The sequence below is a fragment of the Meles meles genome, chromosome 9, assembly GCF_922984935.1.
Source record: "Meles meles chromosome 9, mMelMel3.1 paternal haplotype, whole genome shotgun sequence".
Classification (NCBI taxonomy): domain Eukaryota; kingdom Metazoa; phylum Chordata; class Mammalia; order Carnivora; family Mustelidae; genus Meles; species Meles meles.
In genome coordinates, this window is record NC_060074.1 from 807,072 (window position 1) to 831,955 (window position 24,884).

Sequence of the window (24,884 nt, forward strand, 5' to 3'; positions counted from 1 at the left end):
CCCGAGAAGGTGGAAAATCCCAGATCAGAAAGGAAGGTCTGGGTTGGATCTGAGAGTCGGGGCACTGAATGCCGCTGGAAGTCTCCCAAGGCTGCTGTGCCACGTGGTCAACGTTTAGTCTCCCTCAGTGCAGCCCAGGTTCCCTACGTAGGAGGACGCATAGAACCGCTATTTCCAGGGTTTGAAACCTTAAAAGATTCTTTCTTCAAAACAGTGTGACTGGGACACCTGGGTGGCTCAGTGGGGTAAGCCTCTGCCTTTGGCTCAAGCCCTGATCCCAGGGTCCTGGGATCGAGCCCTACATCGGGCTCTCTGCTCAGCAAGGAGCTTGCTTCCTTCTCTCTGCCTGCCTGCCTCTCTGCCTACTTGTGATCTCTGTCTGTCAAATAAATAAACAAAATCTTCAAAACAGTGTGGCTGCTGCTTTTTATGGCCTCGAGTCAAACAGCCTGAGAACAGCACCGACGCTTCAGTGTGGAGAAGCTGCCCCCGTCACTTCGGGCCAGTGCATCCGAGGTGGACAGCTGTTAGGGGAAACTAGCCCAGATGTGGAGGCTGGGACGGGCTTTCTCAGGGTTAGGAATGGGAGCTGTGCTGACACTACGTCTTCGCATGGGTGGGAGGTTTTCGGGCGCAGCGGACCAGGGTGGGTTTTCTTCCAGAAGAGAAGGAAGAGCGTCAGACAGAGAAAACCCTAAACCCTGAGTGTGTGCTGCAGCTGCTGTGGCTGATCCAGAGCCTGAATTCCAGGTGCAGAACCTCCCAGAGTGAAAGACTGACTGCGGCAGACCCCGGAGGACAGTGCGACTTCTCGTGACGCTGAGAAACTGTAGCCTGCGGAGGCCGGCGGGCGAGCTGCTTCAGTGCAGATCCTCCTAACTCATTCCCTCTGACATTCCCAAACGCATCTCTGAGTTACTCGGCGAAATCGCAGACAAGACAGCAAGGCCGAGCAGAAGCGACGCGTCGGTTCCCTCACTTGGCCTCTCCGCACGCGTCTCCTTGAACAGCTGACCCCACCTGAGACACCTGCCACCGTTCCCGGATCATACAGGAAAAAAGGTTCCAGGAATTCAAAGATCTGAGTGTGAACGATAAAACAGTCATCTCAAAAAGGAAACACAGGAGAATATGTTCAGGATGAGGCCGGCAAAGGCTCTGGGGCAGGAGACAGACAGCACCAAGCGGAAAGTAAAACACTGTTCCCTGGGCCTCGAGGAGATGGATTCCGGCTCATCGAGTCGAGCACCGTTAAGACGGCGGAAAGGCAAGTTGTGAGAACGTAGCGGAGACTCGTGTATCTGAAGGTTCCACAAATACTTGTGGAATTACAAATAGTGTCCGAGTAAAAGGGGTCAAGATTGACCAGGCACGTCTCAGAAGACGATAGGCAAACGGCAAGAGGCATATTAGAAGATACACAACACAATTCGTCAGGAGCGGGCTATGGACATTGGGGAGGGGAGGCGAACCATAAGAGACTATGGACTCTGAAAAACAACCTGAGGGTTTTGAAGGGTCAGGGGTGGGAGGTTGGGGGAACAGGTGGTGGGTGATGGGGAGGGCACGTTTTGCATGGAGCACTGGGTGTTGTGCAAAAAGAATGAATACTGTTACGCTGAAAAAATTAATAAAAAGGGAAAAAAAAAGGATGAAATCTAAAATTAACACCATTGTGAGATAGTGTGACAAAAATTAATAAAACTGACAATGCAAAATATAATATAAAAACGGACAATATATAAACAAAGTGACTTGAAGCTTCAGCATTGTCGGTGGGATTGTGCTATCATCCGAATTATCTGCTTCCCCAAATTCTTATATAGAACCCTAACTCCCAGACCTGATGGTGTTCGAGGTAGGGTCTTTCAGAGATAATTAAGGCTTGATAAGGTTCGTGTTCTTATAAAAGTGACCCCACAAAGTTCCCTCATGCCTTGCTCTATGTGAGGACACAGCAAGAAGGTGCGAGCTATGAACCCCTTTTAATTTCTAATCCAGTATCAGAAGTTAAAGCAAGAATACATGATATAAATGTGTTGTGTCAGTGACTAATTGTGCGTAATAATACCTTAGACACTAAGACAGATTAAGAAAGCTAGAGGAAGCCTTGACCCTTGGGAATTTACATGTAACCAACTGAGCTAAATAAAAATGCAACGTTAAATGCCTAGATAATGGTCAAGGATCTTTGTATATGCCAGGCACATAGTAGTGGAAAATGAACACGAGTTAAATTATTTAACTTGAATAAAAATAATATTTATTTTTGGGGCAACAAACTAAAAATCCTAAACTTACCTCTGCCAGCAACCTGTTAAATAACCTTTGGAAATAAATTTATATATATATTTTTAAAGACTTTATTTATTTATTTGACAGACAGATCACAAGTAGGCAGAGAGGCAGGCAGAGAGAGGAGGAAGCAGGCTCCCTACTGAGCAGAGAGCCCGATGTGGGGCTCAATCCCAGGACCCTGAGATCATGACCGGAGCCGAAAGCAGTGGCTTAACACATTGAGCCACCCAGGTGCCCCATATTTTTTAACCTGATTTATAAAACACATGACTTTGGCTACATTGTCCTTAAATTCCGTTCAAGTTCTAAAAATTTATGCATTTTAATTAACATATTTTATACACTCCACAGAACAATTTATAGTTATGTTGTAGAACTTACATTTTCCATTCACTTTAATGCCAATCTGCAGCGTCAATTTTATCCTTTTAGGTCAAGACGTGTTCTTAGAATATCAGTTCAGCAAGATGTTATTAGCTGTTATAAAAAAAAAAAGTGTTCATAGGATAATATATATTTAAGTCTGAATTAAAAACCTTATATAGGTTTCTCAACTGTAGGATGCTTACAGGATCCTTACTATGGTTGTGTGCAATTGTATCTTCTATGGGAGAATACAGGCAATGTATTTCCAAACTTATATGACAAGGGGCTATTTTCCCATAAAATATTTTTGGAAAATTCCTTGACAAATAATGTTACATTTAAGGAGAAGTCAGTAGATTATCTGATCTAGAAAAATATTTAAAAGCATGGTGTGATCTGTGCTTTACTAAAATCCGGCGTGGATAGCAGGACGTCGAGAGGGGAAAATTTAAGTGGAACTGGCTGCTGGAAAGTCACAAAGAATCAGACTGAAACTATGAACCGGGATCGTCAGTGGAGCTACAGAGCCAAGGGCAGGTCTGAGAGACGTTCTGAGTTAAGTATTGCAGAAACTGAGAAATCGAGTAAACACAGGATATGAAGGACAGAGAATTCAAGTATATCCTGATGATTTATTGTGCTGGGCACACAAATAGGTAAATTAATATAAGTATTGATTGGTGTGCATGTTAGGGATGAATTCAGTCTGGACAGATTGTGTTTGAAGTTACGTTTCTCTAGGTGGACCTGTATAGAGGCAGTTAAAGATGTAGGACAGGAGCTGGGAAGCGTTTTGCTGAATCACCATCATCATCGTGAGGCAGCGTCATTTCACCAAGGGACACGGTGCCAGTAAGTCATTCCCAGCTCCCCTTCAACTTTATTTCCTGCACGTCTGTCCTGTAATTGCTTGCTCTATGGACACTGCCTACGCATCCCCTGGCTTCAAAGAAACGGCTGATTTTTAAACAGACCATGCTCATTCTAGGTGTACTCCACTGACATGCCTGTTTCGTGTGACCGGAATGCTCTCCTGCAAGACCCTGGAAAGGCAGACTCCTCCTTTAGGAGCCTCTCCATAGATCTTTTCCCCCAAAAGATTTTCTTTGAGCACCAGACTTAAAAAGTAACCCACACTGGTTCCTTATCGTTTTCTACCCTGGTTTTTCTTTTTTTAAGTTTCTTTGTCTTTTCAGTACTAAACTGTAGAAGTTCTTAATCTATTATAGATATAAATTCCGTGCCAAATGTAAACATTATACATATTTTTTCTTGGTTTATGTCTTATCTCTTCTTTTTCATATACGGGTCTTGATGAGCACAAGTTTTTATTTTTAGTAAATTCGATTTTTAAAAATAAGTAGTTCAGTAGCTATTAGTTTATCTACAAGTTGTACAAACGTTGCCCCAGTCACTTTTAGAATACTTCATTATCCCCTAAGAAAATTCCCCACCCATTAGCTATCACCTCCTTGCTCCCCAATTTCTGTCTCCACATATCACCCAATTCTGGACAGTTCATATAAATGAAATAATGCACTCTATGGCCTTTTGTGTTGAGCTCCTTTCGTTCAGCGTCTTCAAGGTTCGTCCACACAGAGCACATACCAGTATGTCCTTTCTTTTTATTGCTGAAAATATCCTATTCTGCAGAGATACTGTAACTTATCCATTTATTAGTTAGTGAGCATTTGTGCTTCTTCTACTTGTGGGGGACTATGACTAATGTTAGGAACATTTGTGCACAAGTTTTTGTGCAGACAGATGTTTTCCTTTTTTGGGTACATAACTAAGAGGGAAATTACTGTATCATGTAGTAATTCTGTTTAATATTTTAAGGAACTTCCAGATTATTTTTCAAAGCAGCTGTACCATTTCACATTCCTACTAGGAATGTTCTGCTTTGTTTTCTGAATAGCACTTATCACCACTTATATATTTATTTTTGTACATGTTCACTGTCCCCATCACTAAGCATTTTCCATTCAATCATAGATACTTTATGTAACATTCACAGTTCCATGTTTAGTACCCGAAATAATGACTAATACTTGGTGAATAAATGAATTAATTAGGGTATACTTTGTGACTAATTAATTATAATATCGATCTTTGGATATATCCATGCAGTTTTATTTATTTCTCTCAATCCCACCAAAAAATAAAGAGATTAGAAGCAAGTGTGACGGAGTGGTCGTCCATCCATATTTCTCTTTGTAACAGTGGTTTTCAATTGCTTATTCTCCTTGTCTGGAAGTACGAAATATTTCAATTGATAAATTTGCTAAATTTTTTTAAAGAGAAGGTAAATACAGTAGATTTTGTGTTTATAAAATTTTGCTGAAGTGGTAGGTATTTTCCAAATCAAAAGAGGAGTAAGAATGATCGTGAAAATCCAATCAAAAGAAATGGCAGCATGTAGGAGAAAGTGTGTGAAAGAAAGGGAAGTGGTTTGTATGACCTAGGGAGTGAGGAGCCAGAAATGGAAAGGAAAAGGGAAGAACCTTGAGATTTTCACTTATTGAGGGTATAAGCTTATCAAGATTTTATTTATTTATTTGACAGAGAGAGATCACAAGTAGACAGAGAAGGAGGCAGAGAGAGAGAGAAGGAAGCAGGCTTGCTGCTGAGCAGAGAGCCCGATGCAGGACTTGATCCCAGGACCCTGAGATCATGACGTGAGCCGAAGGCAGCGGCTTAACCCACTGAGCCACACAGGCGCCCCTATCTATGAACTTCAGATCAACTATAATCCTCTTAAAAAATCTTACCTATATGAAATCTTAAGAAAACTGAGGCTCAGAAAAAGGGCGTAACTTTTCCAAATAGAATGAGATGGAGCTAAGGTTGCACCCGTATCCCTGTAACTCCAGAGCTCACGGTCATATCACCAGACCAAGATGCCTTCCCAACAACCGGTCAGTCTTCACCATCGTCTACAAAGCACCCTGCCTATGAGGTTACTCTGGTTTGCTTGGCAAGTACATCACTGTATAGAGATGGATATCTTCCTTAGGGAAACCCAGAACCATCAAATCAATCCAAGTAATGTCCCATGCTATAATACCAAATAATATCTTTTCTTCTTCCCTTCCTCCTTTTTTTCTCTTTCTCTTCTGTTTTTCCTGCCTTCTTCCTTGTTCCCTCTACCCTCCAATGCTCTCCCCTTCCGTCTTTTCTCTTTTTTAGGTTTGTTTAGCAGTTAACAGAAGGGGTGTGGAATGAGACTCTGTCGTGGGCTCAGTTGTGTCCCCTACAAATTCGTAGGTTGAAGTCTTAACCCCCAGTACTTCAGACTGTATCCTATTTGGAGATAAGACCTTTAAAGAGGTACCTGGGGACAAATGGGGTTGAGGTCGGTCCTAATCCGATGTGACTGGTGTCCTCATTAAAAAAAAAAAAAAAAAGGAAAAATTATGGTTCGGATACATACAGAGTAAAAGACTTATTACCTATTAGCCCAGAAGAGAGACCTCAAATTAGTCTTTGTTGACACCTTGACCTCCAACCGGCAGGTCTCAGAGCTGTGAGGAAATAAGTCTCTGTTGTTTAAGGTGCCGATTCAGCAGCACATTTTGACGGCCCTGGCACAATGGCACAGGCTGTAAGCTTCGAACAGCGGTTCAGCAACTGACCAAGTATCTGAACTTGGTAATACATCCATCCCCTCTTTGCCTCTGTTTACCCGTCTCTAAATGGGCATTTGACTAGAACCGCTCTTGGGGATGTGAGGGTTAAGAGGACTGAGATGAGCGTCGGTTTCAGAGGAACCAGAGCGGCGACCAGTTCAGTCGCTGCAGCTGCCACAGTCCCGACCGGTCGTTCCCGACCGCGTGCTGGCCCAGTGTGAACGGCAGCTCCAGTTCGCGGCGTGTGTCCTCCGTGAGAATGTTCTCCCAGACTCTTTGAAGGTCGGAAAGACACCTGAAAACATAGCACTGGCTGGGAAGACTTTAGGGACAGCCTGAGGCATTTCAGGTCTCATCTGGTGATGTGGGGCACTGCTGGGCTGCGCGTGGACACAGCACAGACCTTCAGGCAAAGCGAGGCTCATTGGGCCGCGGCCAGCCAGGCGGGAAGAGCACTGGAAGGCCATGACCATGGGTATGGATGCGGCTGGGAACTTGGGATTCAGAGAGCAAAAGCTCCCGAGAATGGACGAGACCCAGAGCTGGAAGCAGCGCCGGATTCTAGAACATCCTTTCGGGGAAGGTGTGAAACAAGATGAGGACGGCCACTCCTCTATCATTCCTAACTTCTGTTGTTTTATCATCTTGTGTTTTAAGATTTACTTCTTTGAGAGAGAGAGCGCGCACAGGGGGAGAGGCAGAGGGAGAAGCAGATGCCCCACAGGGTGGGGAGCCCAAAACCGGGCTTGATCCCAGGACCGTAGGGATCATGACCCGAGCCAAAGGCAGTCGCTTAACCAACTGAGCCAGCCAGGAGCCCCTTATTTTATCATCTTTAAATTAATCTGGAAAAATTATATACTATGTTTATTTGTATATCATCAGCATGGTGCTTATGTAATTTAAACTTCCTAGTTCAAATGTTCTTTTTCACATATTGTTGAACTTTTTTGAAGTCTTACTATTAATCTCGAGACCAATGCATACTCTGCCATGTCGAAAAGAAGAAATTCCATTCTGGCTGCGTCTTTGTGGTGCACCAGCGAAAGACAGGAGAGACAAAACGTGACAACCAGAAAAGAGAAAAAAATGACTTGAAGGATAATTCCAATTTTCTGCTCAGCAGTGGCTAATACTGTATCCCCTGGCGTTTCTTACTGCCGTCCACTCAATTTGGCTGCTCCCTGGGGGGGCTACCCTTCTGCCCGCTAACATCTGAAGCCTGTTTATATCTTTAACCTGTGCGCTTCCTTGACTTTTTTTTCATTTTGTGTCAATTTGCAGTACCCAAACACCAAGGAGTATGACTGAAGAAAGAAAAACTTAGGATAAAACTTCTGGTGGGAAAGCAGAAAGATTAAAAACCCTATAAGAATTATAATAATTTTCTCTTCTCTCTTTATGTTTTGAAGTTCATTTTTTGCAAGCAGTATTTTCAATGGAAAATTTCCAAATATTCATAATGACTAGGGTCCAAAAATGGGTTTTTGTTAAAAACTATTTTTAATAGGCTTCCCACCCTCGTTTCTGAATGCAGTTTCTGAACTTGCATCATCTCAGGGAGAGGTTTGAGAGCCAGACTTTTCTCAGGAAAAGAGTATTTTTTGAGTAAATGCGTTGTGGGAATGCAACTGTTCCGGCAGTTCTCCAAGAGAGGTCTGAGGCTGTGTGACCACACGTCCGCCACACACCAAACTCTGACAAGTCAGGTCAGGGCCTTCTCTATCGCTTTGTTAACTTTCCCCCAGGCCCACATTCTTGGGACACCGAGTCATCATTATAAACACTGTTTTGGCATCGGGATTATTTACCTATGAAATAAGATTAAAATAAAGATACAATGTCATGAGGTTCTGACTATATGGAAATATACACCACATTTACTTTAAGAAATACTGAAAGTACAAAGATATCATTATAAGACATCATTTTTTGCAGTATTTTATCATTATTTTGAGTGGTTTGTTATCATTCGGCTTCTGCATCTTGACAGTAATGCTGTGCAGCCAATGGGACAGAGACACTGGATTTATGTTGGACGTACGTGACTTGTTTCCCAACGTCATATGCCCAGCTGGCTGGTAAGCGACAGAGGCAGGACTCAATCCTGGACTTTCCCCGAGATTTCCTTAAAATCAGCCGGACTCATGTGACAGAGATGAAACCCGACTCAAAAAATATGATTCAATGTATTAACTACTTACATCTGTCCATGTTTATTTGTCTTTGAAATACTCATCTTCCCTGTGAATCAGAGACTATGAGTAAGCAAGATCAGCAAAGGACCTGCAGGATAAAAATCAGTTTCTCTGGATGCTAATCCTATAAGTCCAATTCATTAACCAAAACAAATTTTTACTGTGGTTATTATTATACCACATATGATATGAGTTTGATATGAGTTGAGTTGAGTTGAGTTTGATATGAATAAGTTGCCTAAATGTTTCTATTCCTGGTTTAAAATATATATACTTCATTAGTGATTATATTTAATACTGTGTAAATATTTCTACATCATTCTATCCAAATATATGGGAAGTTGGTTTTTGACTCAACCTACCTAAGCACATTCACTAAGGGCATAGGTCAAGGCCTTAAAAAACCTGGGGGGTTTGTCCCTTACACTTGAGAAGAGGACACAGAAGTTCACCTGCATTCAAAGACCCAGTGAACAGAACAAGTCTACACAAAGGAACATCTACAAAAGGTGCCTGAAAATCTATAAAGTATCATATTTTCTTTTTCTCTCCAAACTTTAGAGGAAATAGAAGCTACATCTACAAACATAAAAAAAAAAAATCTTGACTAAAAGCCAAATTTGAAGGAGCACGTGGGTGGCTCCTTCAGTCCAGCATCTGACTCTTGGTTTTGGCTCAGGTCATAAACTCAGGGCCCTGGGGTTAAGCCCCGTGTCAAGCTCTACCACCCAGCAGGGAGGCTACTTGTCCCTGTATCCTCCCGCCTCTCCTGTCTCTCCCTCAAATAAATAAATAAAACCTTAAAAAAGAGAGAGAGACAGCGAGAGAGGCTCATATGATATATAATATTATTACAAGTGGAAATGGTGAGAAGTGGGCTGATTTGTCAGTGAAATACAAGGTAAATTCAAGATGATTTGATGGTTAAAATTACATGGACGATGAGGAAGAGAAAGAATCAAGGACAGCTACAGTCCCTGATTTAACAAAGGTGTCGATGAGTCGTTCCAGGCAATGAGTCAAGAAGCCGAAGACAAGGAACTTGTTGCTTTAGGATGACTGAAGGTGATGAACTCCGTGTGAGGCAGTTTGAGTTCGAAATGTTTGTGAGACATTCACAGTGTAAGGACCCATCTAGCCAGAGCGACTCCATCCCGGTTAAGAGCCATTTTGTTGTTTGTGCAGTAAAACTGAAACAGACCCTGACCCCCCCAGCCCCCCAGAGAAACTTACTGAGAAGCAAGTCTGGGAAACCAGTAAAATATGGTCCGCTAGTTCCTAATAACAGAGCCCAGAATACAAGGCCAGGCCGGCCAGTTCCTGATAACAGAGCCCAGAATACAAGGACAAGTCGGGCCAGGTGGAGACATCCCATCAGTAAGAAACACACATACTGTCTCCCTAACCACCAAAGAATGTAAACCCCGCCGTTTGGGCACCAACCTTGAGCGCCAATTCTGACCAGAGTGAAAGGTTAGTTCAAACAGCTACTATAGGGTAAATTATAATTCAATTATATTGAATTATATACACCTGCGTGTGACCTAACATGACTGTGCAATGTTACGATCTCATTGGCCACCTAGTTTGGCCAGGCTTTTGCTCCATAAAAGTTAGTCTGTGAGGCTGGGAGGGGTCGCTCTCTTCAGAGATGGCCCTGGCCGGTCAGTCTGACTTCTAACGCTTGGCATGGAATAGAGCTTTACATAACGTTCACCTTGTCTCAGTCTCGTTCCTTTGATAACAGACCCTAACGGTAGGAGCCATGAAACAAGAAGCCCAGTATGTAGACGTGGAGCTCAGGGCAGATATCTCGGCAGGAGACGGAAACATGACGGTCGAAGTGGAAAAGGTCATGACTTCCGTGGAGTGGAGTGGACGAAACTGACTGCACATTGTACAGCATTCGCTCTGGAACAGGCGTTCTTCTTCTTCCAAGTGATTTTGCAAACTTCAGTTTGTGTGATTTGTGACTCTTCGAGGTCAGTGTGAAGACTGGAAAGGGGTACCCTAGAGCTAAAGCCCAAGAATGAGAAAGAGGAAAAGAGACCTGAGAAGACAGCTAAGAACTGGCCAGGGAAGCAGGAGGAGACCTGGCGAGCTACAGCGGCAGGAACGTTAAGGGAAGGGGACACTTGGAGTCGACAATGTCTAAAGCACACGGGTTCAAACTGAGGCAAGAGCTAAGCAGGCGTGGGGTTCGTGACAGGGACGTTGTCATTGCCCTTGCAAAATTATGAGGATTTGGTTCGGTTTCGTGGGCAGCAGCAGGTGAGCTACCGAAGGGGCTGAAACGGAGGCTGTGAAAACAGCAAGTTAGGATACCGTTTTATGAGTGTTTCCTGAAAAACAAGGAAGAGCCTTGTAAGGGAGACTTTTGTGGAGGGTACAGTTTTGTTTCTGCCACTAGAGAGAGGGAGACAAAAGCTAAAACAAAAATAAAATGAACAGAGGGGCCCTGGGGGCTCAGTTGGTTACGCTCCCAACTCTTGATTCCAGCTCAGGTCATGCTCTCAGGGTCTGGGACTGAGTCCGTCAGGCTCCACACTCAGCGGGGAGTCTGCTTGGGAGCCTCTCTCTCCCTCTCCTTCTGCCCCTCTTCCCACTCCCATACATGCTCTCTCTCTTTCTAAAATAAATAAGTCAATCTTTGAAAAAATAAAATGAAGAGAGGGTCCTGGGCAGCAGGTGCAGAGGGCCTAATTTTGGCCTGAAGAAAAGAGTATATTCCATTAAAACAACATGTTCTCTTTTTTTCTGGGGGTAGGGACGTAGAGGGATATGACCCATTTCCAAGTGTGTGTACGTGTGTGTTGAGAGAGTTGTTAAAGGATAAGTAGAAAGTAGATTTTCTTGCTGTGATTCAATTTTCTAGGTGAATGAGAGGTTGAGATTGTTGAAAATGTCAAGAAGTAGGGCATTTTTAAAAACATGAGGGTTTAATGAAGCAGAGTTGCGCAGCGGAAGCGTGCTGGGCCCATAAAAACATGAGGGTTTGATACTTTCTCTAGATGAAATAAAAGGATATACTGAAAATTTCTTATTAAAGGATTTATGGGTTTCTGGAATCCAAAAATTATCAATGCATGATAATTACACCTCAAAAATCAGTGCTCCTTCTTTCTCTCCAGATATAAAAATTAAACTGTTGAAGGATTCAGAGTTGGAATTTATGAATTGGACAGACGTAAAAGACAAAAGGGGCAAGACTCTGAGGAGTGTCAGCCAGAGGAAATATACAAGTAAAAGTTGCTGTTCGTGCAGGAAAATGTGCTCTAGTAAGGGAATATGGATTAGGCCAGTGAGACTATGGACATATTTTGAACTTTTTAAAATGATTTATTTATTTATTTCAGAGAGAGTGACAGAGCGCATGTACAGGGGCGGGGGGGGGGGGTCGACGGGGGAGGGAGAGCAGCAGACTCCCTGCTGTGCCCACTCGCTCAGGGCTGGACCTCACAACTCCGAGATCAGGACCTGAGTCGAAATCAAGAGGGGATGCTCAGCCGTCCAAGCCCCAGTTGCCCCTTATCTGTGACACCTGGAACTGTTCCCTCACAGGGATTGGTTTAATTGTCTCTACATGATAAATCGCCAACCAATGACACGAGAAAGAAAATATGCCACTTTCCAGGGATGGGCACTTTTGAACAAGGTCCTTTCTCTAAATGAAGCCACATGGGAAAGGCCACGTGATGTCCCTGTTTACTGACATGCAGTGACTTTGGCTGAAGCAACCATCATGTAATACTGAGAATTACCTGAAATAAAACTGCATGTCAGGGGCTCCTGGGGGCTGAGTCGGTCAAGCCTCGGCTTCAGCTCAGGTCGTGGTCCCAGGGTCCTGGGGTCGAGCCCCTCATGGGGCTCCCTGCTCGGCGGGGACCCTGCTTCCCCCGTTCCCGGCCTGCTGCTCCCCCTGCTTGTGCTTTCTCTGTCTCAAATAAGTAAATGAAATCTTAAGAAAAAAACTAGCTGCTCTAAGTGATAGAGAGAAAAGGACAGAAGAACCTGGTTTGCTAACCAGTCCTGAAGCCTGTTACCCCTCTGCTTTGTGTGATAAGACCATGTGACCAGGTACGTAGCCTCATTGTTTAAGCTAGTGGTGCTGCGGCTTTGTCCTGCCACCAGCCAGACGTGACCTGACTGGCAGTTATTTTGCCATTGTCGCCTCCCAAACTGGTTATGAATCAATTTGTTTCAACTGCTTTTACTTGGAGGATGCTTAGGAGACGAGGAAATAATACTGGTACTACAAAGCCTAGGTCAGAATTCCCTTCCTTTTCATTAAAACTATTTGACATTAAAATAATGCCTGATGGGGGCGCCTGGGTGGTTCAGTTGGTTGGACAACTGCCTTCGGCTCAGGGGGTGATCCTGGAGTCCTGGGATCGAGTCCCGCGTCGGCTCCCTGCTCAGCAGCGAGTCTGCTTCTCCCTCTGACCCTCTCACTCTCTCTCTCTCTCTCAAGTAAATAAATAAAATCTTTAAAAATTTTTTAAAAAAAGGTAAAATGATGTCTGATGTTTCGTTATAAAAGTCAAATTTTTAAAGTTTTTTAAAAAGTTTTAGTGTCTTTTATTTTTTATTTTTTAAAATAATCTCTCCACCCAACATGGACGCAAACTCCCCACCCTGAGATCAAGAACTGCGTGGTCTCCTCAGTCTACTGACTGAGCCAACTGGGAACACCTGCACGAGTGAAATTTTTAGATTATGTTTCAGAAGTATACGCAGAGGAAAGGTAAAATATGAGAAACAACGAAGCAAAACACAGTGCTTTTGTAAGTAATATTAGAACACAAGAGTGGTTCAAAAAGAAAACAAAATCAAAACAACAAGAAAACCTCCTGAAACAATTGCAGACTATTGACTCCACTCATGTTTATCTAAAGATTGGCCAATTCTCTAGGAAAACATCTCTTAGGTCTGGTTCTTATTACAGGAAGTGACATTTCCGGAGAATTGTGTAATGTAAAATTCCCTAATTAGTTCATAGGTCAAATCCTAAGACTGATCTGTAGTTTAGATTGTGACAATCCCATAGATAAAAAGCTTTGTTACTCTTTCTTTTACATTCAGAAGCAGCTCTCAGATATGATTTTATAAAGTTTCTTCTAAGAATAATACATTAAAATCTGTTCACCATGTAGACTTAACTTCTTGTCATGTAGAATGTAAGAAATGAAAGTAAAGAAAATCCCACAGAAAGGAAATGGTGACACCAGGGAGAAAGAGTGAGTATCTTCATGTTACAAACAAATAGCCTACGTGCATAAACTATTTATTTACAAAATAAACACGGGGAACCTGGGTGGCTCAGTGGGTTAAGCCTCTGCCTTCATCTCAGGTCATGATCCCAGGGTCCTGGAATCGAGCCCCGCATCAGACTCTCTGCTCAGCAGGGAGCCTGCTTCCTCCTCTCTCTCTCTGCCTGCCTCTCTGCCTACTTGTGATCTCTGTCTGTCAAATAAATAAATAAAATCTTAAAAAAAGAAAAGAAAGAAAAATCTATGGTTGCTCCTATTTTTCCTACTTTTTGTATTTGCTTTTCCAGCTACTCATATGGAGCAAGATAAGAAAATGGCTTGTAGACCTCCCCTCTCTATGTCTGTTGTCTGCCTAGCTAGCCCTCTGTCTCTCATCTCTCTCTTTTCTTTTGGTTATATAACTCACTTATTGGTTCTAATGATTCTATCATCTTTTGGTTATACAAATGTATTGATTCTTTTTAAAAAGATTTTGTTTATATATTTAGAGAGAGACAGAGAGAGCATGACTGGGGAGGGGCAGAGGGAGAGAGAGAGAGAATTTCTGCTGAGCACAGAGCCTGACATGGGGCTCCACCTCACAACCCTGAGATCATGACCTGAGCCTAAAATCAAGAATCAAACCCTTAACCAACTGAGCCAACCAGGCGCCCCAATAATTTATTAATTCTAATGATTCTATTAACTCACATTGACTGTGACATCTATGGGCAGGAGGTATACGAACTTTGGAAAGACGTAGGAAGACAGTAGAGATGGTTCAAATCAGAACTGTGATTCATAGCTAATGGGGTTCAAGTCGATACTACCTTTTCCTGTTTTAAGAATCAATAACTGAAGTCAGGTCAAATCTCTTATTTCCCCTCAAAGTCTGTTGCCGTCCCAGATTTTGTGTCTGTTTAGACAAATATATTAGTGTCCTCTCAATTTTTTGCTTCTGATTATCTCAATTTGTATGAGAAAAGCAGAGCAAAATGCTAGCCGATGTATGAGGCAGAGGCCCAGAGCAGACTGCTCCAAGATGGGCCACTTTGGCATGATTCTGAGCTGACGGCCGGCAATCAACACCCTAAGAGCTCAAGAAAAACTTTTGCCCCTCCCTTAATTACATAGAAGAACCTAACCTGGGGGGTCTTTCCCAGAATACAGGTTATTAGCAGAGATAAATTTTATCTCGAGTGATCCATCTGTATGACGGTACGAATATCTAATCACCTGACATCTGTTCACCTAATTGCTCTGTGAATTCCACCCTTTCCTCTGAAGTCTGAGACCTCCATCCCCTTCTTCTTAGCTCAGGGTGACATATATACCTCATTCTGCCTGGCTGTCCCTGGAATTTGCGTGCCTGTGTGGATTCCCATATGTATGATAATAAGTTTGGTTTCTCCTGTTAATCTGCCTCATGTCATTCTGATTCTAAGTCCAGCCAGAAGGGCTTCTGAAGAGGACACGAAGCAGGTAACTTCTGTTCTGGCTGGAAAGGGGTTATACTTCCAAATATTATCTAAAGTTTTCATCCTTAGGTACAATAAACGGCAACTGTCGGTGACTGTACCCGTCCTGAGTTCAGCTTCCTGGAGTCCTCGTTGTAAAGGAATAGGCAGCCCCGGGGATCTGAGTCAAGGACTTCTAGGAACCGTGAGCGTTTTCTCCTTTAGCTACTTCCATTCGAGATGCAAAATGTCAGACCACAAAGAAGGAGAACTACGGGCCCAGAGAATGAAAGGCAATAGTGCCACTACCGTTCTGATTCAGAGCATCCTACAAATAGTCTCTTTTCCCCTGGTTCCTTACAACTAATGCTCGTTATTTTACATTTTTATAAAGATGAGTTCATTTGTCCAAATTATCATTTTTCTTTCTTGTCCAAATTCAACCTAATACCTACTCATATAATCAGGAATTGGATAACATCTTCTTGTAATGTAAACTTAATTTCTTTGATTGTAATTTTCTGAGAATAAAGAACAGAGTGTTGATTTTTTGGTAAGCTACTTTAAATCTTAATGATTAAATTAATGTATACATTATTAAAATGTATGACATTGCATACTTTTTGCATCATGCAAAGAATCTTATATATAAAAACATATAGTGGGAAAGCCTGGGTGGCTCAGTTGGTTACGCATCTGCCCTTGGCTCAGATCATGATCCCAGAGTCCTGGGAAGGAACCCTCCGTCGGGCTCCTTGATCAGCAGGGAGTCTGCTTCTCCTTCTGCCTGCTGCTCCCCTTTCTTGTGCAGATGCTCTATCTCTGTCTTTCTCTCTCTGACAAATAAACAAATAAAATCTAAAAAAAAATAAAATAAAAAATAAAAAGCATATAGTTAATGCTCAACTTTGAAGATACTAAAAACTGAATCTGCTTATCCAAGGGAACAATAGAACTGAAAGTGATCTTAAAATGATTTAATCTCTTCTTTGGCTTCTCAAAAAGATCTTTTCTTAAAGATTTCTTTTTCATGGGATAACTTTATGGCTTATCTCACACCAAGAACCTTATAAAGAGGGGCACCTAGCTATCTCAGTTGGGAGTGCATGCCACTCTTGATATCAGAGTTGTGAGTTTGAGCCCCATGTTGGGTATAGAGATTGCTTAAAAACAAAAATCTTAATTAAAAAAAAAAAACATTATAAAGATAACTTCTTTATTTTGCCATCTCCAGGACGTTACTACCTGTTTCTCTTTTCAACCCTGAGTCTATATACTGTTTTCTTTAGACGTTTAATCACGGCCCAGATATATTCTTCATGGTGACATGCAAGCTCCTGAGGGAAACTGCCGACTCCTTTCTAAAATGCAGATACACATCCGCACAGACACTTTTTCACACACATTTCTGAAGACCATGTGTGGATGCCCACTCGTTCCTGTCTTTTTAAGTGAGGCGTCCAGGACCTATTATAAGGACCATCTGTCTTTCTGTATCTCTCTGGCTCCTCAATATGGAGATGATGGTATGAAATGCAGCAAGTGATCATGGGAAGAGTAATGTTGATAGAACGGTGAAATGGCACATTTCAAAGACCTTGATAAAAGGATGGATAAAAGAATAGAGAAGGTACAAATTACTCACGTCAAGAAGTAGAGGTTTCACATCATTATCAATTCTAGTCTAAGTTCATTTCAGGGACCTTTAACTTTTTTAGGGGCTTTAATTAATGAATGCAATCCTAGAACTGTTTTAAAGGAGATGACCACTATAGAAAAAAATCTCTCCTGCCATGTGAATTGAAGCTAATCTAAATTCTCCTGATTAAACATCTTTCCTCAGGATTTCCTTAAGAGAAAACATACAAAAAGAGGTTAATCTTGGGAGGTCTGGAACCTGATGTAATAAAATTATTGGCACCGAAAGAAGGGCCTAGGCATTTCTAGGAAAAACTGCTTATTTCACAATTTTTTTGATAAACCACATTAACATCAGGATGTGGATGTATAATGATTTCTCATTGTGTCACTGTTTCCTTTCCTCGTAGACCGAACAACTACGCTAAATGAGATTAAAACCACGGAACTCAAACAGGATGTGTAGAGACTCGAATAATGTATAAGCTCTCATCCATGACTATGAAGTCAAATTCTAATGCTTAATATAAATTTTGTCTACAATATTTATTATTTGGGATCATGTTTGCTTCACCTGGTATAAATGATTGAGTTCTGAGGTAACATTAAACATCCTCATTAATACACATGTCACCAGAGTCGCGGAAAGAGAGAGTGTGCCTGAGAAGGAAAATGACCTTGGATGGAGCGTGGTCTACACAAAGCAGTGAAGATGCCAGTGTGGCTACGTGGGGAAACATAAAAGACTTTCTTAGCATTTAAATCTGTTTAAAGATAATTAGCTCCCCAATTTTGACAAATGTATCATCGTAATATGTTAATAAAAGGAGTTTGGAAAAAATGGCTAGTCTTTCCAGCTTCATAAATATTCTGTAAATCTAAATATATTTAATTAAAAAGTTTTTTTAAAAGGTAACTCGCTGAAACCAGAATAATGACATTGTACTGTGTTACTAATAACATATATGGAAGCAAATGTATGACAACAATAGCAAAAAGGCCAAGGAAGGAAAAGTAGAAGTATACTGTTTGAAGTTTCTTATGCTATAAGAGAAATGGCTTAAAATCTCTTGAAAATAGACTGGGCTATATCAAAGCTGTATATTCCCAGCCCCAAAAACTGTTAAAATAAAAATAATGATAGCAAAGAAACCAACAAAGAAAATAAAATATTATCATACATAATACTAAATTCAAAAGACCCCAAGTAAGTAAAAAAGAAAACAAAAATAGGACTGATAGAACAATAGCTTAATGAGAGACTAAAATCCAAACGTATCAATTATCACATCAAATGTAAATGTTCTAATTTAAGGGCAGATATTGTCAGGGCACCTGGGTGGGTCATCAATTAAGTGTCTTGATTTTGGCTGAGGTTGTGATCTCAGTCAGGGTCATGAATCAAGACCCGTCTTGGCTCTTTGCTCAGGGAAGTTGGCTTCTCTCTCTTTCTCCCTCTGCCCCCTCCCCTGCTAAAGCGCGTATACACACGCATGTGCGCACACACACGCACACACACACACACTTTCTCAAATAAATAAAATCTTCAAAAATTAAATAAAGGCAAATTTTGACTGATTGAATAAAACATCAAGACCAAACTATATGTTACCTAAAAGCCCATTTTATATACGAACACAGAACTTAAACGTTCAAAGACCTTGATATAGATGGATAAAAGAATAGAGAAGGTACAAATTACTCACGTCAAGAAGTAGAGGTTTCACATCATTATCGATTCTAGTCTAAGTTAATATTATAAACAAATTTATGCCTATAAATTTTACAACTTAGATAAAAGGACCAATTTCTCGAAAGACACAAACTACCAAAGCTCACTGAAGAAGAAATAAATACCTTGAATATTCCTATAATTATTTTTTTAAAAACAAAATTTTGTAATTACAAACCTTTCTACAAAGAAAACTTCAGTCCCAGATGGTTTCACTGGAGAATTGCACCAAACATTTAAAGAAGAAATAATATGAATTTTACATCAACTCCTCCAGAAAATTTAACAGAAGGGAGGGAATACTTGCCAACCCCATCTGTAAGGCCCAAATTACCCTGGTACCAAAACCAAAAAAACAATATGACCAAAAACCCCAGCCTCCAGTACAGCAATATTAGGTAAAAACATGTTCCTGTTTTCATCAGGAAGCAAACTAGGAGGAATCTGCTTTGATTTTTAAAAATTCAGGTATCCAACATCATATTTGTATTTTATTCTACTATTTGAGAAAACGTAAAGGGAATATTATTAGGAATCTAGAATTCTTCAAACTGTGTTCTTATTAATAGTTTTCTTTTAGTGTTTTCTGTTGTAGTAGATACACCATAAAATACGCAGTTGTAACCATTTTAAGTGTGCAGTGTGGTAGCGTTAATTCCATTCACAATGCTGTACAATCATCACCACTGTCTATTTCTGACATCTCGTGTCTCCCCAACCAGAACTCCGTAGGCATTAAGCAATAACTCACCTTTCATCCCATCCTCTAGATGCTGGCGACCTCCAGTACGCTCTCTGGCTGTGTGAATTTTCTATTCTGGGTAGACACATGGATTATGTTCTTCTGTGTCTAGTTTATTTCACTTAGCAGAACATTTTCAAGGTTCATTGATATAGCATGAATCAGAAATTCATTCATTTTGTTTGCATGTATATTTGAAAATAGTTGGCACGAAAATAAGCAAGAGTAGGCATATGACATTTTGATATAATTGTTTCAATTCATTTTCTAAGATACAATAGGTTCCTAAATGAACCTTAAAAATATTATCAAAATTTGCAACAAACACTATTTTTCTGAAGACTCAACCCATTACTAAGATTTACTCCATTTCTAAGCCTTGTGGAATGAGGAATGAGGGGATGCCTCAAGATGGGTCATTACAGGGTTCAAGGACAGGTTAGACACGGAGATAGACAGACTGACGGCAGAGTGGTGGTGGTGCTGAGGGTGCGATGCAGCTGAAGGGATCCGTGGCACATGATGTTTGGTGATAAAAGCCCTACATTTTATCAGTGCCATAAGGATTGATACTTTCACACTCCTGATGTTGAAATAACCTAATCAACAACATAATATCTATATTAGCAGTGCACTTTGACTTGGGAATTACTTGCAATAAGTCCATGTCACCTTGGGAAACTCGTTCACCCAATGGAACAACTGGGATAGAAATATTGCATCACTGGGACTTCCACTGCGGACCATGTTGTCCTTTTACTCTTTTGTTTTTAAAATAAAATTAAAACGTGTTTATTCCAACCAAGAGAGAACAGAAAATCCCAAGGGAAGGCCTGAAGAGAGACGAATAGAGCAGATTTGACATAGGTCCAGTGCTTTTGGTTATTGGTTCTGGAAAGAAGAAATGTGGAAAAGACGAGGTCACCCTCAACCTTTTGTTAGTTGAATCTTTGTGTTCCCCAAAGATTTCATCTATTCATTTGAGAGAGAGAGAACAGAGGAGGAGGGAGGAGAGGACTCACTGCCGGCTGAGCAGAGAGTGGAATGTGGGGCTCAATCCCAGGACCCTGACACCATGACCTGAGCTGAAAGCAGCCACTTGGAAGTTGAGTCTAAGCTCTTGTTCTACACCTACCACTTGGAGAAGAAGTGGAAACAAGGAAAGAAGAGGAATGGGAAGACCGGGTTCCTAGAAATGACGTATCCCACCAAGAAACCAGTTACTGAGGATCTCGGAGAGACCCAAGAGAGATGGTCTAGCATGAAAGAATTTTCTGGAATAACTTGAACCCTTTCTTCGTTTTGGTTAGATTTAATATTCAGAAAGGAGGACTTCATTAGTCACTCAATTTCTTTTCTTTTTTTTTTAAGATTTTATTTATTTATTGGAGAGAGAGAGGAGTAGAGGGAGAGAGAGCATGAGAGGGGAGGGTCAGAGGGAGAAGCAGACCCCCAACCGAGCAGGGAGCAGGATGTGGGACTCAATCCTTTGACTCCAAGATCATGTCCTGAGCTGAAGGCAGTTGCTTAACCTACTAGCCATCCAGGCACCCAAGTTACTCAATTTCTTGAATTCAGATTTCTCCAAACCACAAAATAATCTGAAGGAATTATAGTAATGATATATTTCTATAAAAACTAATGCATTTAAGAATATTTGTTTAAAAATGGCAGCTCTGTAAATTAATTTCCCAAGTTAAATATTTTAGATGGAAAACAGAAAAGGGAGTGGGTTGGAGATAGCCTTTATTGAAATAGATGACTTAAATTATAGTACAGTTCCTCAATCATGTCTACATACCAAAAATAAATTGGTAATACAATTAACTTATTTTAACCAATATTATTATTATTCAACTTATCTAATGTATGCTAACAAATATTTTGAAAATCCTATTCTAAGTACTTCCCTTCCTTTTTCATATTGTCTTTCCTGCTCTTTACTTTTTTACTTTGCTTTTTTTTTTCTGGCTAATTATGTGGTGATATGAGGTGCAATCTGTCTCAAAAATTCCAGACACTGAATTAAACCAACCATTTCTAAAGAATGTATAGAACATTTGCTATTTGGTTAGCTGTTATGTATTCTGGGAATAAGTAAAGCCTTTTGAAGTTGGCCTTTTCTTCCAGTAGTCAGTCATCTTGTCCAGTTATCTTTTGAATTTGAATAATACAGATAACCAAGATCAGGGAATTAATTCTGAAGAAAAGAGTAAATCAATGTTATGAAACCTATAGTTTAACACAAAATAATTTTTCACTTCATAAATTATCTTTCAATTTAGCAAAAATGTTTATAATAGAAGCTTCTAGTCAAAGAGTTGTACGACCAACACGTAAGTGAAGCCTTGAGTGACAGACAAGCAATCAGACCAGTAAGTACTGAGAGCATAATTCATCTGCACAGGAGTCACGTTTCCCAGGGATTTTGATCCAGTCATTGGAGGTAAGACAAAGTCTTAAAGATACCAGACTATACCTTTGAAGAAACAAAAACAAAACAAAATTTGTGCCATTCAGCACACCTAATAGAAAGAGGAACCAAATGGCAATGAGAATATCATTAAAGTTCTCCAGCAAAATTCTATGGACAGTCACCTAAAGACAAATTTGGTTTCCCAGTGTAACTATTCAAATTGTTAAAGTATTTTAAAGTTTTTGTTTTAAGTCTATAATGTTAATTATCTGTATTTACAGTATTTTTAATGTAATCTCCGTTGATCTCTGAGTATTTAATATCATCTTATTAACCCACGGTCTCTGAATCAAATTTCACACTCCAACACATTTTCAAAGACATTATTCACTTTTGAGCCTAAAGATTAGATGAGATACAGATAATATGTCTTGAAATAATCATCACTAGAATGATGAATTACAAAAATCTAAGAATGTTTTAGGAAAGGATTGTGGTAGGTTTAAAAACTTTGCAATATCTAAAAACTGACATGTTTCTCTTCTGACATAAATATTAGGCCTTCACACATAAAATATGGCTCTCTGGGCTGTACGTTTCCTGCGTGGGTTCTGCCCTTTGTGTTTATCACACAATTTACAGAGTCATTTGTGACTAATTTCCAGAGCACTGTGACTCAGTGTGGCTGTTGCTTATCTTTTCTGTTTTCCTACATGGCTCTGCTCTCGGCCTTCACTGTTCGGTCATACTCACAGAAATGAGCTTTCTCCATCCTGAAATAACTTGGTCTCACTGTAGTTCTGTGGTGCTGTGCTTCTGTATTATGGGCTTTTATTGACCAATGTCTTTTCATAACCGTCAGGAACATGACAGTACATCATGGAGGTCTATGCAGATCGATTGCTTTAATTAACATAATACACTATCTGGAGTGCAGTTCTTATCCTTCTGTATTCTTATCTAAGTATCTTAGAATATGAGCTTTGGTCTTTAAAGACTTGTAAAGCATTTCCTCCGAGAGGCTTAGTTACTATAGGCATAAAATATTTAATTTAGATTGCAAGAATTCTAATCTTTCTACTTCATTTTAACTATCAACAACTAAAAGGAATGAAAAAAAAATTCTTTAAACATGCCAGAGAGTCTCATTATCACATTTCTTTGTATGTTAATAAATAATATTTAAAAGTAAACCAAATATTCAGAAAATTCTAATTAAACACACGATTAGTAAGAATTGCCACAAGTGGAAAATTAGAAGAAAGGCTACATCTCACCAACTTCTGAAAGAAAAAACACAAAGATATGCTGCACATACATTTCCTTAAGAAGGCAAAGTGCAGAGAGCTGAATTTTGTGAGTTTACTTAGTTCCCAGAAGGGTCAACTTCCCTTGTGGGTTAAACAACAACGGTCCTCCCCTACCAGGCTTTGCCTCTCAGTAGGACCTGCTCTCCTCCCAAGAAAAAGAAAGATTATTTCTCAAGGGCTAGAAAGTATATTGCCAAATACTCACGAGTAAAATCTCTGAAGAAAGTTCTTGGAAAGATTTTTTTCAACGCGGAGTTGAGGGTGTTTTGTTTTCCCTTCCAGGCAGTGAAGACAGGACTTATCTTTTCTGCTTCTTCGTTTAAACAGATCAAGAAACTGGGGAGTGGAGACTAGTGCGGGATGTAATCTGATCTTGCCAGCAGCAGAGGGCCGGGAAGGAGTCGAGGATCCCACAGCCCAAAGTCGCTCCCGTCTATTGGAGCAGAGAGGGAGCCTCCTGGCTGGTTTCAAAGGCCGGGTGGTGGGGACGACCCGGGCTTCCTGTTTAGGTCACTCCAACAGTATTTAGGCTAATTCTGCCAAACTCTTTGAAAGGCTTTTCTTTTATGGACGAAACAAAGGAAACAGTTTACACTAAGAATTCACAATTACTATTCTTAAATAACCCTTTCTTCTACCTTCTAGGATTCCTTTTCTATCAGTTGAAAAGCAAAGCACTTCCCCCCCCAGAGCTATATATTTTTAAAGCAGTCTATATGTGGTATTACATTGTTACTTCATAAAATGAACTTTTTTCCAGTTTGTTTTTTCTTCAGATTATTTTATCCATAATATCGGTATACTCGTGCAAAACCTGGGGGCGACGCAGGTGTCCCGTGATTAGAGAGGGATACGCTGCCTCTTCTGTTGCAGCGCGCTGGGCTGTGAGCCCCGCAGCAAAGCTAGCTGCTGGTGTGGCAACTTTGGTCAATTATTGAAACTCTCTGTGCCTCTGTTTCTTTTTCCCTAAAATAATGACCAAAAAGTTCCTAGCTTTGATGTAAGAGTAAATGTATTAACACATATACATGTATGTGTACGTATAGCACGTATAAAGTACTCGAGATGGCTCCCACACATAGCAAACCTTCAATTACTGTTAACTGTTGTGTTTGTTACTGTTTATTGTAGGATGATGATGATATTAACATTTTACATCACTTCTAAGTACTTAACTCTGTCCCTTTGCTCTGCTATAGGCTGCTGCCATGGAGGTAAACCTTTAGGATTTTCCTAATGGAATTATGGTCATATCAGACTAAGATCACTAGAGCTTTCCTAACACATCAGAATCTACTATGCCCTGAAAGCTTAGGTCATTTGATCAGAAAATCCACCAGTTTCTTGTTTTCTCCATTTCAGATTGTCTTTATGCCTTCGACTTTTTTTGATTCATTACTTTGATCTCTGGTTAAGGGGTAACTTTTCTTCTGTGTTTTTAATATTTATTGAATAACTCTTGGGTGTCTAGCTCATAAATCAACACATTTAATTCTCACAACTAGCTTAGGAAGAAGGTCTTCTCTTTATGGTGTAGGTGCTAAGGCCACCCCAAGATGGACCACTTTGGCATGAAGTTTACTTTTTCGTAAAAAGCCATCAAAACAGGGCACCGGGGTGGCTCAGTGGATTGGGCCCCTGCCTTCAGTTCAGGTCATGATCTCAGGGTCCTGGGGTCGAGCTCCGCATTGGACTCTTCGTGGGGAATCTGCTTCCCCACCTCTCTCTGCCTGTCTCTCTGCCTACTTGTGATCTCTCTCTCTCTCTCTCTCTGTCAAATAAATAAATAAAATCTTAAAAAAATAAAAACCCAGCAGGTTCAGAAAAGTCTATTTACTTCCCCCACAAT

General features: G+C 40.7%; 1 protein-coding gene across 6 annotated transcripts in view; it reads right to left on the bottom strand.

Annotated features, from left to right (window-relative positions):
* TFPI (tissue factor pathway inhibitor) overlaps positions 1 to 23,506 on the bottom strand; it is a 64,654-nt gene extending 41,148 nt beyond the window's left edge. For 2 of the 6 annotated variants that reach the window (XR_006820283.1, XM_046019083.1), the window contains exons 1-2: positions 23,241 to 23,501; positions 2,680 to 2,775 (exon numbers count right to left, since the gene is read on the bottom strand). The gene's annotated coding sequence lies outside the window, so the exon portion shown is untranslated. Of the gene's footprint in view, positions 1 to 2,679; positions 2,776 to 19,318; positions 19,385 to 23,240 lie in introns of all 6 variants that reach the window. The other 4 variants (XM_046019086.1, XM_046019084.1, XM_046019087.1 and 1 more) reach the window with 4 other exon arrangements.
* Positions 23,507 to 24,884: the final 1,378 nt, after the last annotated feature.